This window comes from Thalia democratica, chromosome 1 (genome assembly GCF_965202585.1).
Source record: "Thalia democratica chromosome 1, ktThaDemo2.hap1.1, whole genome shotgun sequence".
NCBI classification, from domain to species: Eukaryota; Metazoa; Chordata; class Thaliacea; order Salpida; family Salpidae; genus Thalia; species Thalia democratica.
In genome coordinates this window covers 27,573,572-27,596,791 of record NC_139165.1, presented here as the reverse complement: position 1 = coordinate 27,596,791, position 23,220 = coordinate 27,573,572, and positions in this window count along the sequence as shown.

The following is a 23,220-nucleotide window of genomic DNA, read 5'->3' as shown; positions in this document are numbered from 1 at the left end:
CTACAAAATTGTTCCATTTATAAAATAGTTCTGATTAATTTTTTTTTCTAGATCAGCAAGACATTTTTAACCATCAATAGATAAAAAAAACTTCACCAGATTTTGTATAAAACTTCTATAAGTAACACATCTTCAGCTGTTACTCTCAACTCTTTTAGATGCGACTTACTTAGTGGAAAGCCTTGTGTTACAATAAATTCTGATAAAAGCTCCTAATTAGTTCCAACTTATATATTACTGATAGTAAACTTTATGATGGTTTTGATTATAGATAATATAAGTTGCCACTCATTAAACTAAAAATTCAAGCCTGAGACTTCAAATTTATGTAGCAAGGTACAAAAAATATAAAAACCCTTTTATTAAACTTTGATTATATAGTACAACCACAACCAGGAACGACGCGTGGCGAAAAACCTTGCATCATTTGTTCCCCTTAAAATAAAGAAAAATAAATTAAATGTATTAATTTCGTGTTTTAAGCTTTCAATTTCCCTGCTAAAATTTTCTTTAAACTAAATATATATAGAATATGAAAAATTTACAACAGATGGTCACAGAAATTATTCCTTTATAAAAAAAAAAATAATTTTAAATGGATGTTAAAAAATTTCCAATGCATAAATTCCATTATAATTAAAAACAGTAGGAGCTCAGAGAGGTTACTGCTCCGTAAACTATTTTAAATATGTTTTGTATGAGTAAAATATCATGATTTTTAAGCAAACTATCAAGCTATATGGTATGTACTTGTTCTTTTCTTGTTAATTATATCTCATTAAATTTTTATTCGTTATCAATAATTCAGAAAAGGCTGTAGAGACTATAACCTATTAAAATTATTCTAATTTATTCAAATAAAGGTTTGTACAACATAAATTTTTGTAGTGCCTCATTGATCGAAGTGTTTTTCACTAATTTTGAACGTATACTATTTTGAGGTTTAATAACACGAATTTGAAAACATAAAGATTCATAGTTATATTTTATTATATATAAAATTGCTAATTAAGTCTACAAACAATAAATTTCAAAATCTGACAGATAAACAATAAAAGTTTTATAAACTACTTATAAAAGCTTATTTCAAGTCTAAAGGTTGGTTTTCTTAATTTAAAGATACATAAATTAATTGAAAAAAAAAATCTTTTTGATGTTCTAACGAGAATTGTTTCTTAATATTTTTGCTAAATATTTACATATGCAACTGTTTTTTACGGATAGCTGTCAAATTCGCACGAGCGTACAAAACTGCACGAGAGGAGATAAAGTTGCACGAGTGTACAAAATTGCACAAAGACACTTTGCCCGAGCAGAATAATTTGCATAGAGACCTTTTATCACGGGTTGAATTTATTCTTCTCAGTATTTTTATTAATATTATTTTATTTTTAAAACTTTTGTTTTTACAAATACTGTTACCCCTAACCCTAACCCTCGGTCGGTAACTTGTTTTTTTTTAATTTCTCTTATACTATCACTGTAACCCCTAACCTTACCCTTGATCAGTGACTTTTATTTTATTAATTAATGTTTTTTTTATTTTTTATGTTTTTTATTCTTTTTACTCTCGTGCAAAAATGGAACTTGCTCAAAATTGACCCTTGGTGCAAAATCATCTTTGTGAAATTGTGTGCCCTATGCAAATTTTTCTTTGTGCAAAAGTACTTTGTGCAGTTTTGAGCACTCATGAAATTCAGTCTCCTTGTGCAGTTTAGTAACCTCGTGCAAATTTGACCCGTTCCAGTTTATATATAAATAAAATCAACTAACTAATTTGAAACTCTAGCTTGCGAATGACGCATGGAAAGAAAACTTATTTTTATATATTTCTAGTAAAAGGGTGAGAGTCTAACATACACGAAGGGATGTTTTTGAACGAAAATACTTTTGCACGGCGTCAATTTTGCATGAGAGGTCACTTTTGCATAAAGGGTCACTTTTGCACGAGTCGAAAATTTTTTTGACTTATCTATTGTTTTTAATTTTTTATGACCTATATTTTCTTATAACTATTACTGCTAACTCTTATTCTCAATCGGTGACTTTTTTTCTGCTATTTATATCATTTTTTTTCATGTTTATTTATTTTATACTACTTTTTTTTTTAACTCTCGTGCAAAATTGATCCTTCGTGCAAAAATGTCTTCGTGCATTTTAGACCTGTTTCCATAGTGAGACATTATAGTACTTCTGTAAAAATATTGTTTATAACTTTCATTAATTAATAATGCTGGTTAACTTAAGTAGTTTTCAAGTTAATCAAAATCTTTGTACACTAAACTTGCAATCGGTGAACCCATGATCTGATTTTAGTAATCACCACTAGCTGTCGAAAAACATAAATACTTATATCAGTTCATTTCTGCTCTAAAAAATACTAATCTTTTAGTCTATTTCTGCATATATATTTATATAAAATATAGCTGAGATTTATAGGTATTTTAATTACTAATTCTAATTTTTAATAAACCATTCTAATTAGTTACCTTATTTCAACAATGACATGTTATAACTGGTTTGTAGTATATATTTGTTAAACTTGCTTGTCTCCGTAATCGCTACAAAATCCAGAGAACTATTTTCATTTTTTGTTAAGTTTCAACTACATACTTAAACTGTCTTTATGAATTTTTATTTTGAGATCGTTATTTGTTATTCTGTTATTCTTAAAGATGGATATCATAAAAGAAATTAAATTATTATTTTATAAATATAAACAAGCTAATAAAAATAAAACTAAAAATTTTACATTCAAAGATATTTAAAAGCTAGTTATTAATAAATAATTTTACATCTAACTTGGAAATCCTTTATGAATACTTTGAAAGTAAATCGCTTTAAACCTGTTAATTTTATAACAATTTAACTTCACATAGAAGTTAAAATTTAAACAAATTCTGGTAAATGTTTTGAAAATTTTCCAAGTATATTAGATTTAGTTAGAAAATATTATAACATTCTTTTAACAACAAACTTACTTTTATAACATTATTGTTACACGCTTTGATAACAATATCCATTTTTTTTAAATAAATATGTTATTACATAAAATGTTTTATAGAAATTTAAGTTAATGACTGTATTGAATAATCTAAAAACTAATGATAATATATTTTTTTTTTAATTGTAGATTGTTAATTATTATCATAGATAAAACGTCTGCATGCATTGTAATGCAATTTAATATTTTATAAAAAAATTATATGTAGTTTAATGAGCACGTTAAATTAAATGTAAAATTAGAAAAGATAATTACTTTCTTTTACATAAAAAGATGCTTTACTTTTATCAAAATTCGAAGGCTTGAACTTTGAACTAAAAATATATTACTCAAGCACATATTTTTGAAATTTTTTTAGTATGATACTAAAGTAGTTTTGTGAAAGTGTACTATTAAGTGTTTTCATTCAAAAAACAAGGTATAAAATAATATAATGCGTTGTAAGTTAAATACTTTTGTTTTGTACAGTGATTTACCAGATCTAAAAATTAAAGTCCAGCCAGATCCGTATCATTTTTAAATTAGAAACCCGACTGGAATCTATGTATCTGGTATTCTGCTAGTACGAGTAGAACAAAGTATAACAAAGACATTAGTTTAATTATCTACCACTTTGTACGTACTTACTGTTGAACTTATTATTTTAAAGATGGATGATTAACCGTAGGAGAAAATTCAGGGATATTTGAGTGAACTGCGTCACTGATAAGCTATTGAAAGAGTATCTGCCTTTGGGTGAGTGTTTATATTTATGAAAGTTTTTTATACATTTTTATTATAAAATTTTTATAATTTCTGTAACTTTTCACAGGTCACTGTTTGAACTTTCTCTACCCAGCTTAACATAAACCGACATTCTAGGAAGGTTTGTTTAATTCTTAATGATTATTAAAAAAAATCTTTTTTTTTGTTTATCTGCTCGTGACCTAGTAACTAATTAAAAAATTGTTTATAGAGATTAAGAAGAATGCAAGAAAACCTAGTTATATTTAGATGATCGCGTTATTTATAAAAATGAGAAGTTTTAATATTTTTTTATAATAAACTAAAAAATATTAAAAGTGTAAAAGTATTATTCCAAAACATAGTAATAAGTGCAAAAACTTTGTAAAGTTTCAAACGTTTTTAATGCCGGCAAATATTTACTGCTTCTTGAATTTAATTGCTATAAAATACTGTTACTTATATAAAGAATGCAGCTTTAGAGTTTAGCAGTCAATTTAAGTTTATTTATTTTTTTTGTGCGTTTAGGTAGTTTTTTATTTAATTAGCAGAAAAGCTAAAAATTCTTAAAATTTTGTTTTTTAACAATCAATAAAATTTTCTATTTTTAATTTGATTTTTTTATATATCAAAAATAAAATAAAAACCAGATAACTGTTATAAAATAAAAGTCTTAAAGAATTATTTTAATTAAAAAAAAAGAATTTATTAAACTAATTTGCTTTTAAGAGTGGTTAGTTTTTCAACTCTACTGCTTAGTACAATTACACACTTTGATTTGTTCACTTTCAAGTAAATATTTAATTACTTACGCTAAAACTTTTAAATTTACTAAAGATTAAACTAGTCTTTTTGTAAAATGATGCAACACTATACTTAACAGTATGCATTATGCACTGTATCATATTTATTTATTACGCTTTTCTCAGTTCTTTTTTATTACTTTCCCATTTTCATAAGAAAAGTTTAGCTTGATGGTTTGCTGAAAATATACTATAATTTACTTATGTAAAACACAACTTTAATAGTTTTACTACTAAGGAGCAGTAACCTTTCTAAGCTCCTACTGTTCTTAATTCTTATGGAATTAATGATTGGAAAAATTCTCGATATTAATTTCAAAATATTTCAACTTTTAAAAGAGGGTTTAATTTATGTTATCTCTGTAAAGACTTGTCGACTAATAAATGACTCAAATAAATTCCATATAACTTTTTACATTGAACTATAATTTATTCTAGAGGTAAAGTTATCATAATCTACAAAAAACATATTTTAAACCACTGTTTTTTGTATTGTTTTTGAATGAGCCAGCGTCGTGGTTATATATAACTAAAAGTTTTGGTATACAACATATAAGATAATGAAATATTCAACGCTAAAAATACTTATATTAATTAAAATTTCGCTTTAATCTACCCTAAAAACATTTGTTATTAAATAATCCATCAGTTAAAGCTTTTACAAAATTTATACTTTCTGTTATAAAAAAGTTGCAAACCCTTAATAAAGAAATAGCCTGATCTATATCTTATTCTTATTAATTTGAACAAAACTAATCGTAAACAAATTAACACTTTCAAGACTACGCATATACATACGAAATTTTAATAACAAAGTTAAATTAAAAGACGCGTTTCACGATAGCAATACAAAATCCGAGCAATGTTAAAACTCATCACGTGTGTTACTTAATAAGACTAATGCGACTTGACCAACCTTTCAAATAAAATTTTACATTGAAAAACGTGAGCTTGTCTCACCGCATACGAAAGTCCAGGCTGAGGCTCTGAAGACTTTCGCTGATGTTTTTGTTGATCACCTCAACTGCGGAAAGGCAGTATAGAAAATTATTTTTACTCAAAATCTACTGAGAACTAAATTTAATAAATTAGTTCAGGTGGTGTAACGATAAACCTGTAAAACTATCAAAAACTTTTTTGTTGAGAAGTAAAATACTTTTTATCATTTTTGGCTTTGGCTGTACAACCCCAAACTATGTTAAAGTAATTTTTTTTTAAAGCTGAGGAATGAAGCTTTAAAATTATATAAACAATTTCATATTAACTAAAAAAGTAAGAAAATTTTGGTATCATGGAGTTGTACAAAACAATACAACCAAATGTGTACATGAACATCGTTAAATTCCCTGCTAAAAAAGTATTCTTCAAATTTTTATGTTTGATATTCAAACCGTTCGTAAAATTAAGGCTGCAAGCTCAATCTGTGTCAGCTGCATCTTAAATGTTTACAAATTTTCAGTACAAGAATGTTGAAAAGTTGAATTCTGGAGCCGCATGAATTTTCAGAATTAAATCGTAATCGTTGTTGGAAAATTATTACAACGAAGGAACAGTAAGACAAGTTGATCTCGAGCAAAAGAAACTCATGGAGAGAATACTGAAGCAGAAGCAAGTCGAGTAGGGGGCAAGACGAGCAGGGAACAACTCAAGCAGGGTAAACTCGAACAGGATACAACCGAGCAGCAGCAATTCAAGCAGGAAAAACTCGAGCAGGGAAATATCGAGCAGAAACAACTCCAGAAAGGAAAAACTCGAGCAGGAACAACTTAAGCAGGAAAAACTCGAGCAGAAAAAGCTTGAGCAGTAAAAAAACTCGAGCAAGAACAACTTAGGGCAGGGAAAGCTCGAGCAGGGGCAACCTCATTTTTTTAATTTACTTGCCGGTTTTTTGGTTTTATTACTAGTTAGACTAGTCATAAAATTAAGTTAGTTAACTTATACTTGTGCAGATACAGAAGCTTACATTGACATAAATAAAAATAAAAGTAGCTATAGTTGTTGGAAAGGGTATGGTGATGATGCACAAAGGTATAAGATATGTGTTTTTTTTATTAATGTTTTATATTCTATTTATTATTTAATTATCAATAATGTACAATTTTTTTTCTAAAAAATTTGCTATTTCTTTATATTACTTTTATGATTTTAATCCATATGTTTCAAACTAGGAATTTTTTTAATTTGACAGTGTCAATCCGCAGCACCCCTAACGAAAAGACTAGGCGACGCCACTAATGAAACTGCGATTTTAATTAGATATCATGCTACTTACCATCCTAAATTTGTTTAAAAAAGTTCTATTAAAAAGTTTATAGAACTTTCCGAAAAACTAAAACATTAGTAACTATTGTATCTTTAAACAGAAAGTGGTTTTATTTAAACTACAAAAATATAGTTTATTTAAAGTCTATTGAACGCTAAAAACAACTAAATAAGCTGGAATCATGCCTATCAGCTGCGGCATGATATCTACTTTGTTACTTTTAAAACAACACCCTCTAGTGTCGGAGTTGAGAAAAGCATCATCGTCCGCGCCTTTGCCGTCGCTCACTACAAAGACGGACGACTGCTTTCCGGCTTGTCCGTTCGAGACGCAGTGGCTTAACCCAGGTTTAAGTTCCCAGTCCAAGTTGTTGGACGCGTAGCAGAAACAGTCGCCGACTCCGCACTCGCATTGATTCATCAAATCCTCGAGGCTTGCAGGGTAGCCTTTCGCCAGTATTTTCTGCAATTCGTAGGACTTGACTCCCCGCAGGTACAGCAAGCCTCCGCGCATCTTTTCAACCTCAAATCCGTCGACTGGGTTGATCCTAAAAATTATCAGGATTGCCGCGTTCGGGTTCATTCCGGTCATCGACCCGAGCACAAACTGGTAATCTGGATCTGAAGCTTGCAGCAACTCCGCTTTGTACTTGGCAGAGTTGTTGGTTTTCGATATGCTGCACGTATCAAACAACAGTTGCCGCATGAAAGAGTTTACTTTGCATTCAAACTCATGCTTCGCATGTTCAACTTCTGCCCACTGATTGGCGCTTATCTCTTTTTCAAGCTCGGCAACAAAAGCGTTCATGGAGCAGTCTTCGGAATTGGAATTAGCAGGACTATTTTTGATAAATACGTCTTTTGGTGGATCTAAAGTTGACGGGTCTTTTGAAAACTTGGTCTGGTAGAGTTTCTCGTACAAAATATGTTTTGCAAGCTCGCGTGCGCTTTGTTTTATTTCCATTTCTATAAAGTATTCGAGAGTTACTAGATCGTGGTGAGCCACAAATATTTTTTTTTCATCACTTACAACTTGAAACGTGCCCAAAATAATTTTGTTTCCGTCGCTGTCAAACTTGCGGACTAGAGAGTCTTTGTACTCAACTTGTTTGTCGGAATATGAATTTTCATCAAAAACCTTTAAAACGGGCTCGTAACTCAAACTGCGATCCTGACACTGAATCGACGACTTTACAAACAGAGTTGAAGTTGTTTTCTTACCAAATAATGGTTTGTAAGTAACAGACTGTTCTTCTTTACACTCTCCACAAAGACAACCTGAACTTACCAGTGTCTCTTTTACTTTGATAACAAATAAGTACGTCAAGTCTATGGCAAACCCATCGTCTATAGCGTAGTTTTGACCGTAACGATGAGCAACTTCAAAGCTGTTAGTCAAATAAATTCCAGTACCATGTTTGCCGGAAGACAAAGACTTTAGTCCTTCTCTCAAGATTCCCTCGACGAAGCAGCAAGCTCGAACATCTGCAACGTTCCACATTTGATTTGACCCTGTAAATCCTGATACTAACGTTTTTGTAATTTTTCAATTGGTTCGTTTCACCGCTCAAACTAAGCGATCCTTTCAACAGATCGTAATCCGGATCGTCGCTTTCCAATAGTTGAAGCTCGTGCTTGGAATCCTTGGAAAGAGATTTTCTCAAAGCTGAATTGTTACATTCAAAAAATTTACAGCTTTTTCCACTAAATTTTCTTTTACCGCTTCGAGCTGTTCGATCATGTTTTCGATTTCAATTTTCGTATTTTGCTTTTCTTCTTTGCACAGATGGCGCAAATAGTTCTGAGGACCAGGAAACAGTGAGATTGTCTGATCTAAATATTTTTTGTTTGAGTACATAACGTATTAACTATAAAATCTATAAAAAAAGGTCTATATTCAAAAAAATGTACTTAATTTTTTTTTTTGTCATTAATAAAAAAAAAATTATGTAGTCACAGTAGTTAAAAAAATAAACAAATATTAATTTCAGATTTCTTAACTTGTGTTGAATATACAGACAATGCCATGTATGTTTATCTTTTTTACTCTTTATTCATATATGAATTGTTTTTTGAACAAAAACAAGGCTTAACATGTATAGTCTAAGGACTTCGTGTGAGAAAAAGCCTTTTGGTTATCGAGTCTTACAGCTTTTACAACTTTTTACCGAGCAAATATAAGTAAAATTTTTTTGATAATAACTTTGAAATCTTAAGTATAAAAACAATAAATAAAATGAATAGAAAGAAATGATTGTTAAATTAGTTATGCAATTACTTAAAAAGTTTTGTTAACGTAATTAAAAACTTATCTAACAACATAAAAATGAAAATACAGACTAAGCCTAAATGTATACTATAAAAAATCAAAAGAAGTTTTTAAATATTCTGAAATCTTTTTTTAAACATTTCAGTTTTATATACAACTTTAAATTGATTGACAAAACGAGATAAACTATACTTATAGCAAAAAAGAAAATAATTGGAAGATAGGTCACAACTTCTTTTAAAAAGTAAAAATTGTAATAAGCTTAAAGATTTTTAGTTTAGTGTTACTAGTATTTTATGTTAACTTTTTTATTACTAGTTAAGATTTGATTTAGACACTTAAAGAAATTTATATTTGAATAAAAAAAGGAGTTTATAATTTTAAAAACTTTTAAAGAAGTTAATAAGCCACAAACTTAATTCAACTTTTATATATTAAAATGTATAAATAAGTACTGCAACATTTATACACTACGCATTTAAAGAGAAAATATCCTTCTGTTTTAAAAAATATTTTTTAAAACCTAAAAATGCGACTATAAAGAAGCGAACAATGTTTGAAGACATACAAAGAAAATTATATAGTTTTTCATTACTCACTTGAATGTATTTTATATATAAAATTACTCGGTAATAAATTAACCTGTGCTAATTAAAACAAAAGCCTTGTCACTGTACAAAAGCAATAAAAATTATATAATTTTCACAAACTTTCAAATTTATTTTGAAGGATATTGATTCAACGATACAAAACAAAGACTAAGATACTACTTCAGTGATGTGTTTAAATTAAGATTAAGCTTATGAAACTTAAACAAAAAAAAATTTAATCATTATACACTTTGTTTTGTTTATACAAAACAATCAATGTAAATTTTAAAAAAAGAACATGAACAAGTTTAAAAAAAGTAAATTAAACGTTGACTTGAAATGGGCGCATAGGGCTGCTAGCTCGGTTCTTAGATTAAAATTTTTCTTTGATTATATTCGGTAATGGCTGTTCTTGAAAGCTGCAATGACGCCTATTCCTGATTTTGTAGGATTGTACTGTGCATAGTAGTCCGTGAGATATTGCTGCAGTAAAGGTTGTTTTTCATTATGTATGCAAAGTTGTTTTGGTAAAAATGTTTTACTTTTATACATTTTTACTGGTTGTATCTTGTCTTAAAAACAACCTCTTTGTGTTCTTTGTTTTCATATGAAAGTGTAGCTTTAAACATTACTTTGAGCAGACATTGACTATCAAGAGGGCGTTGGGTGTTATTTCTGCAGCTGCGGTCAAACTTGGTTTAATTTACTAGCGACTTACAACCAATCAATGAATTTAAATGCATTACACAACCCAGAAACAACATGCGCAGAGACCAAAAAAGCTTCCACCCCTATATTTCAATTCAGTCAAAACCAAGGTCGACAAAAAATTATTCTAGCTTGTAAATATCTCGGAAGGCTTTACGCTAAATAAAGTGCAATAAAAGTCACTAATAGCTTTTCTACTTATTTTTAAAGAATTGTTCGAATGCATAAAAAATAACTAAATATAACTAGTTGGACTGCTAAGTTCTGCAGCTGCAGAGATTTACTAAACGGTTGTTGAAAATTTATTTAAGAATGTTATTCAATATATAATTAAATTGTTGTTGTTAAACAACGTTTACCTAGTAGAGTCTAAAAATTATTAAAACTTCCTTTAAAATAAAAAAATTACACAAGAAAATCTGCGTAAGCGTCAAATATAATTTAAATTTTACTGTCTTTTAAATTGTAAGCATATTCTTTGTTTTAATAATAAGGTTTTTTACCAGTTAAATCTAGTAAACAATAAAATTATGCTAGCATCAGAAGGTTTTAAAGTTTTTAATTTTTTTCAATTGTGATTTTGAATAAATTTTTTAAGTTAATTAGAGGTATTACATAGTTAAGTAACAATAACCACAAATTAATTTAGAGGGTTTCACTCTATCAATGATCTACTATTGTTTAGTGAAAAGCTTAACAAAAGTAGATGTTAGTTTAAGATAAAACTTTTGCACAATATTTTCTTTCTTTCACTGTTCAAGTGTGTTCCCGAACTGTTTTTAATTTTTTATCGAGTGGGTAAAGTAATTGGTATTAATTACAAAAAATGCTTAGTTTCTATCTTACAAGTGATCTAGTAAATAGGTTTAGTGGCGCCACTGTATGATACAGCATACAGTAATATTCTTTTTTAGTTCTTAATGACAATACAACAACTATACAGCTTGATAAATAAAAAAAAAACAGTCAATAAGCAGTTTTAACAAAACAATTCGATTATCAGTAAAATATGAAATTCTTAGCAATTTATGTATTGTTAATTTTTTACATACTAAACAAAAGTTAATTTTTCAATACTTTCTAATGTATTGGTGACAATGACGTTATATTAAAACGAGGAACAACAGAATCGCTTTTACTTAATAATATTTTTTTCCGCTACAAGGCGCTATAAGTTACTTTAGATAAGCACAAAACATAAATTAAAGCTAGTTTGGATTTTTTTTTTGATTTTATGGAATACTTTTTAGATCAGTACTTAATATAACAAATCTTTTATCATTTACTTATAATTATACTCTGTCTAGAATTTTTTATATATGTTTAGTCATGACACTGTAAAAGTAAACTGAAGCTAAAGTTTTATTTCAATGTAAGCTAGTATTCCGCAGTAGTTCACAGTTATATATGAAATTTAATTGAGTATACATTGCTTTAAAAGTAAGAAGTAGCCAAATAATAGTACAATGAAATTAAACACTGAAAAGTTTTCTTCATACTTAAAAAGTATCTAAAATTTATAAAATAATAGTTTACTGACATTTTTAAGGCATGGACTAAAAGTTTAAGAATAAAATTTGAGACTTAGTTAAACTATATAATAAATTAGTACAGTTTTAAACTTAAACTATATTATAGTTAAATTATTTAATTTTTTTGTTGATTAAGACTATTCAGTTTTCTTAATAATACGTTTATTTTAACTTAAAAAGGAAATCACAAAAATATCAAACATTCAACAAACACTAAGTACGTAAAGAAAGGTAACTAATTTAATAAAAAATATCTAGTTTTCATTAAACATTGTAACTTTTAAGTTTGTTTAAACAAGTCACAATAAAACTTTAAATAAATTTAATGAAAGATAAAACAAAATTTTATTCTTTACAACTTGTTTTTATATAACTACTTTAGTGCTTAGTATTTAAAAATTATTGATAACGTGATTATTTAATTGAACCAGAAAACTATTTCAAGGTAAGATTGATTGTAGCTAGATTTTGGTGTATTTCTTTTAGTTTCTGTAAAGAATAACTTTAGTAAGGTACATAACAAAAAAAATTGTTCAAACTACAAATAAAGTAAAACCTTCAAGGTATTTCGATTTATCAGGGTTAGTTTTGGAAGAGAAAATTCAGACAGTGACCTGTAGAAAATTAAATATTTTGTAGAAATTTTCCTCATAGAAATCAATTGTATGTTAGTAAAAAATTCAACTAAGTATTAAGTATATCTTTATAGTTTTCAGGTTCTTGGGGAGGTTTGTGTAATTAGTATAAAAACTGTTTTAATATAATAGTTGGTTTGTATTAATATACTAACAGAAGCAAAAATATTTAAAAAAAAGACGTTATAAACTAAATTTTCAAAAAGAAAAACTTTAAATACTACTTGTAGAAAATATTATGCTTTATATTGGTATATTAACTTTGGTACAAAAAATAAAAACTTACCTAAGGGTAGATACTCTTTCACTAGCTCATTTTTTGTGCGGTTTACACAAGTATCCCTGAATTTTCTCCTACGATTGCTCACCCATCTCTAAAAGTAATGTTAAAGTCGATGGACAGAGCTTAAAGCAAAAGTTTTTATTACTCAAGGAGTCAAAAGTGTTTTTTAAATTTGTAGTATGTTCGTTAAACAATCTACAAAACTTGGAAAATTGTAAAAATGATGACAAAATTTAAAAAAAATCAGATTTTGTCAGTTTAAATTTACAAAGTTTCTAATTTTACAAAGCCTTCAAGAGGTTAAAAAATAATTAAAAATCCTTCACACTCAGAGAAAAGTTGCAAAGTTTTTACTATATACATATACATGTATATACGCAATATATAAATGCTAGACCATACAGCATCTCACCTCAATTTTCACAACATTCTCGACACCTAGTGCTTTCGCCAGTAACTTCTTGTCCTCACATTTCCATAATTTCAAATTGTAACACATCATGTAACTGTGCAGAACTAAAAGCTGCCACTTCTCAAATCTCAGTCTTATTGGTCTGTTTAGTAAATTTTTAACAAAAGTTTTGAGTTTGCAAACTGTTATAACAAAATGAATCGTTAGTTAGAAGTGTTAAAAACTGTTTTTTGAACTAAAGATTAGTTTTTTTTAAACAAATGGTAAAAAAATATAACTTTAGGTCAACTTGACTTTAAAACTGTGTGTGGCTCACAAACTAGTATTTTTGTTAACTAGTCAGTTATTATATAAAAAATTACCATTTAAAAAAATCAGTTCAAACCACAAAACTTATAAAAAATAAACTTTAGGGGACTTCCCTCTTTGTTATTACCGGTCATGGTCATAAAACAGACAGATCACCTTAGCTAGGTTCCCTACTTATGCTGGGGAAGTATTGCTTTTGTCCATAATAAGTTAGTAAATTTTTGAGGGAGCAAACATATGTAAAATACAATAAATTAATTATGAAAGGATTAATGAAAGACTCGAGCTTTGAAGGAAGATAAAATAAAGTAAATAAAATGGGAGGAAATTTAACCGTTTAAGTTACAGACCAATTTCTTTGAAAAGTTGTATTTGCAAAATTTTTGAATACATATTGTGGATTTTTTAGTTCATAATATGATGCAGCATAACTTAGAAGAATTTATAACAGCTATAGTAGTTTCGTACTAGTTTTATAGTTCAATTTATATAAAAATTATAGTATGGATGTAAAACAATGAAAAACATATGAATATCTGAATAAAACAATATAATTAAACAAGCGAATATTTGTCACGTTTTCCTCTTAGAAAAAAAAACCTTACTTGCTTTACTTAAACGCGTATTGTTGAAAATAGTAGAACATTTTTAATTTGTAGCTAAAAAATAACCTTAATTTCATATAATACAAACAGCTTACCTTCTAGCGTTTGCGTATCTCGCCTGTCCTGGTCGTGAATAAGGATGGTGCCGTCCACTGGCCAGTAAACGTGGTGGCTTTCGCTGGTTTCCATCGCTCTCTGCATTTGCTGCTTGCCTTGGTGTGGCCGTAAAACGATAACTTGGTTCACTATTCAGAAATCTTGCTGGTTGAGGTTCACTGTTCAGAAATCTTGCTAGTTGTTGAGGTTCACTGTTGAGAAACCTTGTCGGTTGTTGTTGGACTCCTGCATAGGCTTGTTGGCTAAACTGGCCACCAACCTGGGCAGTCGGGTGACGGAATCGACCAGGGTTTGCCATGCGAATCGGACTATTGAACTGTACATGGCAACCTCTGTGAGCTGTCCCATTAAAGTTTCCGAAACTAGCTGTCAGAGATTGACCTCTATAATGCGAATAGCTGCCTAACTGAGCTGGTGCGTTAAACTGCCCATAACTTGGTGCCTGTGTTGGTTGGACGGACAGTCTATAGTTCGTCATTATCGCTTGCCCGTTCAAGTGTCCGTAGCTTGCTCTGTAGACCGGTCTAATAAGATTACCGTGAGCTGCCAATCCTGGTTGGTTAAGACGTACACAGTCTACCGTCTGCCCTGGCTGATTGAGCTGTCCATGGTTTGCTCTATATACCGGTCCGTCAAAAAACCCACTGCTTCCTATGTGTGCTGGTGTATTAAGATTTCCATGGTGTGCTGTCGGAGAAGAACTGCTGAAAAGTCTAAAGCTTGCCGTTTGAGCTGGTCTGTTGACTTGGTAGATTGGAATCTCGGTCAAGTTTGCTCGTACATTTCGTTTGGCTTCCTACAAGTTTTTTTATCAGTATAATACTTAATGAAGTTATAAAGAAAATTATTAATACTTAAAAAGTAATTCAAAGTTACAAGTTGAGTATTTTATTAATTCAAAGCATAAAGAGTTTAAACTAAAGCTAAGAAAAAACATTTTGCTAAGTTGTAATTTTTGAAAACAAAGAAATAAAGCTGTAAATTTTGATAAAATTAGTCTTAATAATATTATTGTGTAATTATTTTTTAATTAGGAATGAAATTTTACTGTTAAAACTAGTGATGTACCGGACCCACAATTTCGGGTCCGGCCGGACCCGGATCCGGACTTTTTTTTCAAGTTAGAATCCGGCCGGAACCGGACCCAGACTTTTTTTTCAAATTAGAATCCGGCCGGAACCGGACCCGGACTTTTTTTAAAAATTAGAATCCGGCCGGATCCGGATATCAGACAAAAATTGCAATATCTGGCCGGACCCGGACCCGGATAGTGAGTACGCTACATCACTAGTATAAACTAACCTGAGTCAGAATGAGATTTTTAAAAGCTGGAAAAAAAATAGAACTTTAATCTAATAATAAGTAGAGCAGCTAGCCACAAGGTTTACAAATTTAGGTGTTAATTACAATTAAAAATCTGAAATTAAGTTCTTGAACAAAATACACTAGAAAATTACCAAATATTGAAAACTGAATCAGCTCAAACTCATTCAAAATTTAAAAGAAAACTAGCCTTAGTTTTTATAAAAAACTAAACTAGCCTGAGGCAGTCCAAGATTTTCTAAAATTCCCAAAAATTTTCAAACTAGCAGGGTTGCCACCGTTTAAGTCAATAAAACTAGCTAGAGTGAGTATAAACGAGCCTGAAACAGAATGAGGTTTTTAAAAACTGAAAAAAATTACTTTAATCTAATTATCAGTAGAACAGCTAGCAAAGGTTGACCATTTGGTATTAAAGTTGTGGACTGATTGTGGTACACTTAACTTATTAGTACTACCTATCATAATTAAATCCTACCTTATTAGTTATCAGCTAAAACAAGAAATTGTAGACAAACAAAATGTATGCTAATTTATTTTTATACTTAGTGTTTATGCAAAGCCGAAAACTTTGTAAGGCATAAAATACAAATGTAACAACGGCTAAAATAAAAGAAGCTTTACTTAAGAAATTTATTGATTATTTTAGTAGAAAGCAACACCGTTTGATGGGATAAGCTGAGTACAAAATGACTAACAAAGACAATAATGACTTCACGATAAAAATATCTAATAGTTGCAAAAAAAGACTAAGTATTGTATGTTTTATTGTCTAACATAAAGGGACAAATTACGGTCTGTAATTTTATTTGGCGTCAAATTTATTTTAAGTTTAAAAAGCTTGTAAAATGTGTCACTAAAATTAAAAATACATTAAAGAATAGCAGTGATGATGTTAATTTAACAAAAAGTATGCTGTGATGCTGATTTTGACATAGTGACACGATTATTTCTTTGGTGGTTAAACAAAAAACATTAACAAGTATATTTAAGAATCCTTGCCCATTATGTAGAAAAATCTACCCTATCTGACAAAAGGAGTTAAAATCAATAATAGTAGTATAACTACCCTAGTAATAGCAGCCTTAGATTTGAAAAATATAAGAATCGCTCACTGATCACTTTGAAAAAAAGACTTATTAAAGCCACATACAAATAGACGAAGTATTGTTTCAACTAAAAAACAATAATGAAGACTTTTTATTGCAAGTTTTAGGAAAAAACAACAATCGAACATTATTTAATGCATATTATCTCTTAAAAATTTCTTAAGTACTCTCAAAGTTTTCATTTTTTCTTTGTATGTAGAAACATATCTTAACTTTGGCTTAGTTTCATAACAAGTTGTCATCAAAGTGCCAACAACTGGACTATTTGACCTAGACTTGGTAGAAAGCTTGTGTATAGTGATAAAAAATCCCTGGCATTTCGATTTAAACTATTGTTCTTACTGCTGACGATTTATTGACACTGAAGTCTGTGCTATTAAATCTGATCTGAACTCAGAGTGCTTTTAGGCCCCACATTTTGTGTCAAAAATTTAAAACAAAAAATATATTCTTAATGTATTTTTTGTAAATAAATTAGCTTCAGTTTCAGAAAAAATGTCAGATGAAAAAAATTATAGCACTTAAATGAAAGTATTGGTAAAAATAAACCTCGAAAATTTCAAAGAACTTTACACGTACTACACTGAAAACTCAGTAAGTTTATAAATTAAATCAGAGAAGTTTCAACTTTATTGTAATTTTAACGGCGTAAAATTATATTTGCACTTTTAAATATAAAACTAACAATATAATATTTTTTAGTCATGTTGGACTCGTGGATTTTATGAGAAAGTACTTGAAAAAAGTAAGATTAAAAGGAATTGTCTGCAAAAAACACGCTTCAAAATAAACATTGATAAAACATAATAATATTTGTTATTAAAACATTTTGTAGATATAGATGCTAAAATATACAAAAAACTAGTTTAAGTCAGAAATTGTATGCAAAATGGGAGCGATTGTATAATTGTGTTTTAAACAAACACAAAGTAACTTCGTTCTACAACGATAAAAACTAGCTAATTATAAGCTCAATGAGAGTAAATTATTTAAATAAAAGAAAAAGTGAGCTAGAATATAATGCACTAATTAGTTATACCTAATGCTTTTTCATGCATTCAGTTCTATTCAAATTTAGCTTTAAAGTGTAGTTATTATCTATACATTAAAACAACTTTCAAACTAAAATAATGTAACTAAAAGAAGTTGAATATGTTTTAATAAAATAATAAAATATAAGCTAACTAACTTCATACACAAGGGTCCATTCATCCGGATAATAGTATCGCTCAGACCAGTTGTTGAGCAGGTCATAAGGCACTAAAAAATATTTAAAAAATAAACATAATTCTAATATTTATACGAATTACAGAGATAGGTATCAAATTTGAATGTAAGAACAAAAATGCACGAGGGGAAAAAATTGCACGGAGACAAAATTTCACAAAGACACTTTTGCACGAGCAGACAAGTTTGCACGGAAAAATTTTTTCACTGGTTGAATTTTTTGTTTAGTTTTTCAGGTTAATTTTTTATTAGTTTTAACTAAGTTTTTTTACTTATTTTATTGCACTATCACTGTTTACCCTAATCCTCCGTCGACAACTTATTATTGTTATTTGTTTTTGTTGTCTTTTTACTTATTAATTTTTTAACAAAAATTTTTTAGTTTTTTTTTTACATTGACTTTTACGTCTAACTTTCTGTTAGTAAATTTGGTTTTTTGTATTAATTTACTGTTTATTTTTTATTTTTTTCTGTTTTTTTTACCGTCGTGAAAAATGGCCCTCGGTGCAAAATTGACCCTTGGCGCAAAATTACCTTAATGTAATTTTGTATTTTGAAAAAGTATCTTTGTGCAAATTTGTGTTCGTGTAATTTTGACCCGTTTCCAAATAAAAGGGCTTTATTTTACAAAGAATAGAAAAATTAATTGATATAAGTTTTTTCAACAGCTTGTCACTAAGCTGAAGCCTGACAGGGGAACAACAAATATATTGGAGGAGTAATAGTAAAATATTAAAATGGCATGTAAAAAATTTAAATAGTAAACTAATTTTACTTAACTAGTTTAGAAAAAGTTAAAGCAGAGCTGCCGTAAGCAACAGTTATCTATATATCACTTATAATAAAATAAAAGTTTAAAAATTGCTAGTTGCAAATAATTTTTGTCAATAAAGAAAGGAAAGAAATAATTAAATTGGAATACTTAATGTAAACTTTCAAGTAATAAACTTTTATACTAACTTAAATAGAAAAACGACGTAAGTTTTCAGAAAACTAAATACTTTGTAAAATTTTGTTATTCATTAAAGCAAAAAACAAAATTTATTTAGTTTAAAAAATAATTGCAATATATTTTGTTATAAATTACAATCAGCTTAAACTGATGCCTGTTAGAAGCAATTTATTTTTAAATAAATATAACAAAGTTTAAACTTAAGTTACCTAAGTTGGTTCTAAACACTATAAATTTTCAATACATTTATCTTGGAATTTAACGTTGTTGTTAGATAATGATTAAGGAATAAAATAGACAAAAAGTTCTTTAGTAACTGTATTTTTTGAGTTTTTAAGCGTTTTATAATTTGTTAGTTATTAAAATAATTACTTACCTAAATCTGCTATAAAGGGATCGAAATCGGTCCATCCAGAACATTTAGGATAGTCGTTGTTGTCTGAAAATTTAACTCAATTAAATTAAATATAAATTAATAAAATAATTAAGCTGAAACTCACATCTCTGGCTGTTTATTCCAGCGTAGTAGTTGGAACGCAGCTGATCTGTGTAAACAAAACTAAATTGAAAAAGAGAAACACTATTTAGTTTATAATAAATGTCGTTGGAACGAAGTTGATCTGTATAAATAAAGTCTTTAATAACAATTGAAAGTATGTTTTTTAGTCTTTATATAATCCTTTATTTTTGTATTAAACAGTTATAAAGGTTTTGATGGTAACAATGCACTTTCAGTAAAACTTGATAATGAAAAGTATACGTGTGTAAAAAGAAAATAATTTTGCGGACTATGTTAAGAGTTAAAATAAATTATTTTATCATTTTGATCATAAATTATACTTAAAAAAATATATAAAACAAAAAAGAGTTATAAACAAGACAAAGTATTGATATAAAAACTGTTAGAGATGTTTGTTTATTTTTTTACTTGTAAGTGTATTAAAAACTAATTTTGCTATAATTAAAATTAACACTAAATATTATATAAATAGAAATAAGACATTATGTTTTTAAACATAAGGATTATAGTACAATGATAAGTACTAAACAGATTATTATAAGAACTTTTACTGCATTATTAAAAAAAAATTCCAACTATCAATAAAAGTAAAAAATGAAGTTTTAATACGTAGTAAAAAAAATCAAATAAAAGATAGATTAAAGTGTAAATGAACTTTCTTAAAAGTATTTAAATTGTTTATACGTAGACTTATTTCAATTTAAACTAAAAAGTACTAATAAATCAATTCGTTTACTTAAACATTTTTACCAGTATAATTTTCGAATGATGAATACAAAAATAAAGCTTAATTAAACATTAGGATACCTTAGATGCTAAAAGAGTTTGCAAAAAATATTCTTAATAGCTTTAACAATCATGAGTTAGTTTATTTTTATAAGTGTAACGTGTAGGAATCTATAATAAGTTAAAACCTACATTTTATATTAACATATATTTTACTTTTATTATTTTAGAAATAAGTTGTTTAACAGATTTTATACAAATACAGTATATTTAAAAAAATATATAATTAAAAATAATGCTTTACAAAACCAAAGCTTAAGACAGTTTAAAATAAGTATTAATCTTATTTCTTGTCTACCGTAACTAACCTATCTTAAGTAATTTAAGTAAGTTATTTAATTCAGTATTTTTGTTACTGCTATTAGTTTTTACGTCTATTAAAATATTTTTTAGGCAGTAACTTAATCATTTAAAAGAATAACCTCTGTTTACTAAATACATATTATTATTATTGGTTTGTAGTTCATTTAAAACACATAAACTACTGTCTTAGTTGGTTTGTATTTAACTTAATAAATATCTTATCAATATTTAAACTCAAATATGTCCTATGTTTTGGTTATATTCAACATAAATCTCAAATAATTTACTCTTTTTTTGAATTTTTTCTATTTAAGTTAAATAAATTTAGACTGTTATAATGTTTTAGCAATTTCAAAAACTTTAAGGCTTTGTTGATACTTTTTATTAAAAAATCAATTATTAAGAGTAGCAAGTGTTTATACAAAAGTGTCATAAGTATTACAGTTTTGTCACAAGTTTGAATTATAATAAAATTTTCCACTTGAAGTGAAATCATTACAAAACTAAACTTTTATTACAGTTCAATTATTTTTCCAACGGTTTCATACAAACCGGAGATCTCAAATTTTAATTTTTTTCTCTTTTTCTATCTTTATTCTTATTACTAAAAATTTCGCAATAAAAGCACCAACCGTTTTTTTTTTTGCCTCCAATAATCTAAAACTGCATTTTAGATTTCAATACAGACTACTATCAGTCAAAACAAAAGTTAAATTAAATTTGAGTTTAACAAGTATTTAAAAGCCAGTAAAAAAAAATTCGCAAAAATGGACATTTTTTTTTTAGCTTTGCTAAATTTTTTGCAAAGTATGCTGTCTTATTAAATTTCTTATAAAAGTATGAAAACCTTTGTTTTATTACATAATGTTATGACCTTCAAAACTAAAAAGACAAATATGTAGTGTGATTAATTAAATGTTTTTGTAGATTTAATAACTTTTGAAAAGTCTTATACCTTAAAAACTTTTAATTAAATCATAAATATTTAAACAAGGACTAATGTATAAAAAGCGTATTTCAAAATCTGCTTATACTACAAGGATTGTAAGTTTTTGGGAACTTTTTCAAAGTCTAAACAAATAAAGTTTTGCAATTTTTTGAATTTTAATTAATCTTCTTAAAACAAAAATATTTCTGTCCGAAGAAATGCCAGAGACAGCTATCTTAAGAACTAACTTAAAACAAAAAGCAATAAAAGATTTATATATATTTTTGTATTAAATAAAAATATCATTTACCTTGTATATACGTGTATTTAAAAAATAAGCTCAAAACACACAAAGATTAAAATCTAATTATAATTATCATACAAACTTAGTAACTTTTTATATACTATCTAATAATTAAGAAAAACATAAGTCTTTTTTAATTAAACTGGTATCATCTTAATTGAGCTAATTACTACTCGTGTTGTTACCAAAGGGTATTATATTAATTGGTTATAAAAATAAAAATAATAGGTAAAACTAACTAAGAAAACTTAGCTTAATACTTCAATATCTTAACAAGATTGTCTTCTAAAATTAAATATCTATTATAATTATTAAAAAACATATAAATTAGACACTAGTTATAACAAATTATTGCTTAATTATATTTATATTTTATTAGTACAAAATAAAAACAAATAAAAACCTGGGTTGATATTTCTTAACATGCTCTAATAGTGTAATGATAAGTGAAAAGTAGACTATTAGCTAACTGCTTACCGCCCTAACATGGAAAAAAGAGTCAAATTCTCTTCTATGTGTTTCAATTTACATTATGATCAACTCTCTAACAACTTTTTTTTTACCCTTTGTAAAAATTAGTCAATAAAATACGCAGTATATATATAATATATATAACGTTTTTATTAATTTTGAATGTGTATGTTATCAAGCTATGAAAGTCTTTTTTTGAATCCTGTATTTATTAAATTCTACTAAGTGATTGTTATTTTTTCATCTTGCATTTTTAAAATAAACTTTGATGAACATTTTGAATAATTTTTTCGAATGCATCACTTTGATTATTAACTATTTAAAAACTTTTTACAGGTTTTAAACAGTAAAAAAGAATAAACATAATTAGGAATATATCATTGAAAATGCTTTAGTTTCTTAGTTTTTTCTACTTTATCAAGAACAATACTTATTGTAATAATAAAGTTGAGTTGCTAAAATTGAGAAATTATTTACTTAAAATAACAAAATAATAATTCTCGGTCATAAGTATATGATAAATTTTTTGAAGAAGTTCTGCTCTATAAACAACGAACAAAACTTTTTATTAATTTTGCTATATTTATAAAAATAATAAAATTATGTTTGTAAAATACATCAATTTTATGACAAAAGTAACTTTTTTTATTAAAGACTAGAAATAAAAAGTTAAACTTAACTACTTTAACTGTCTATAATTTATTAATTATCTTTTTTAAGTATTACAAGTTATATGATAGCTAGCTAGATTTACAACTTTCTTTATAAAAAATAAGCTTTTTAAATTCTAGCTTGAAATTATAAAATACTGTAAAATCAAAGTTTGTATAAGAAATTTATAAAAATTAAATAAAATATAGAAATATGAAGTTTACTACTTTTTGCCTGCGATATAAGATGCTAACATGTTTATTTCAAAATTATGATTCTTATGCTAAGTTAAAAAAGAACTTCTGTAATGAATAAACTCAAATTGTAATAACTAAAATACTAAAATAGGTTTAATAAATTATTAAAACGTTTTAACCCAGTGTTAATAACTATTCTC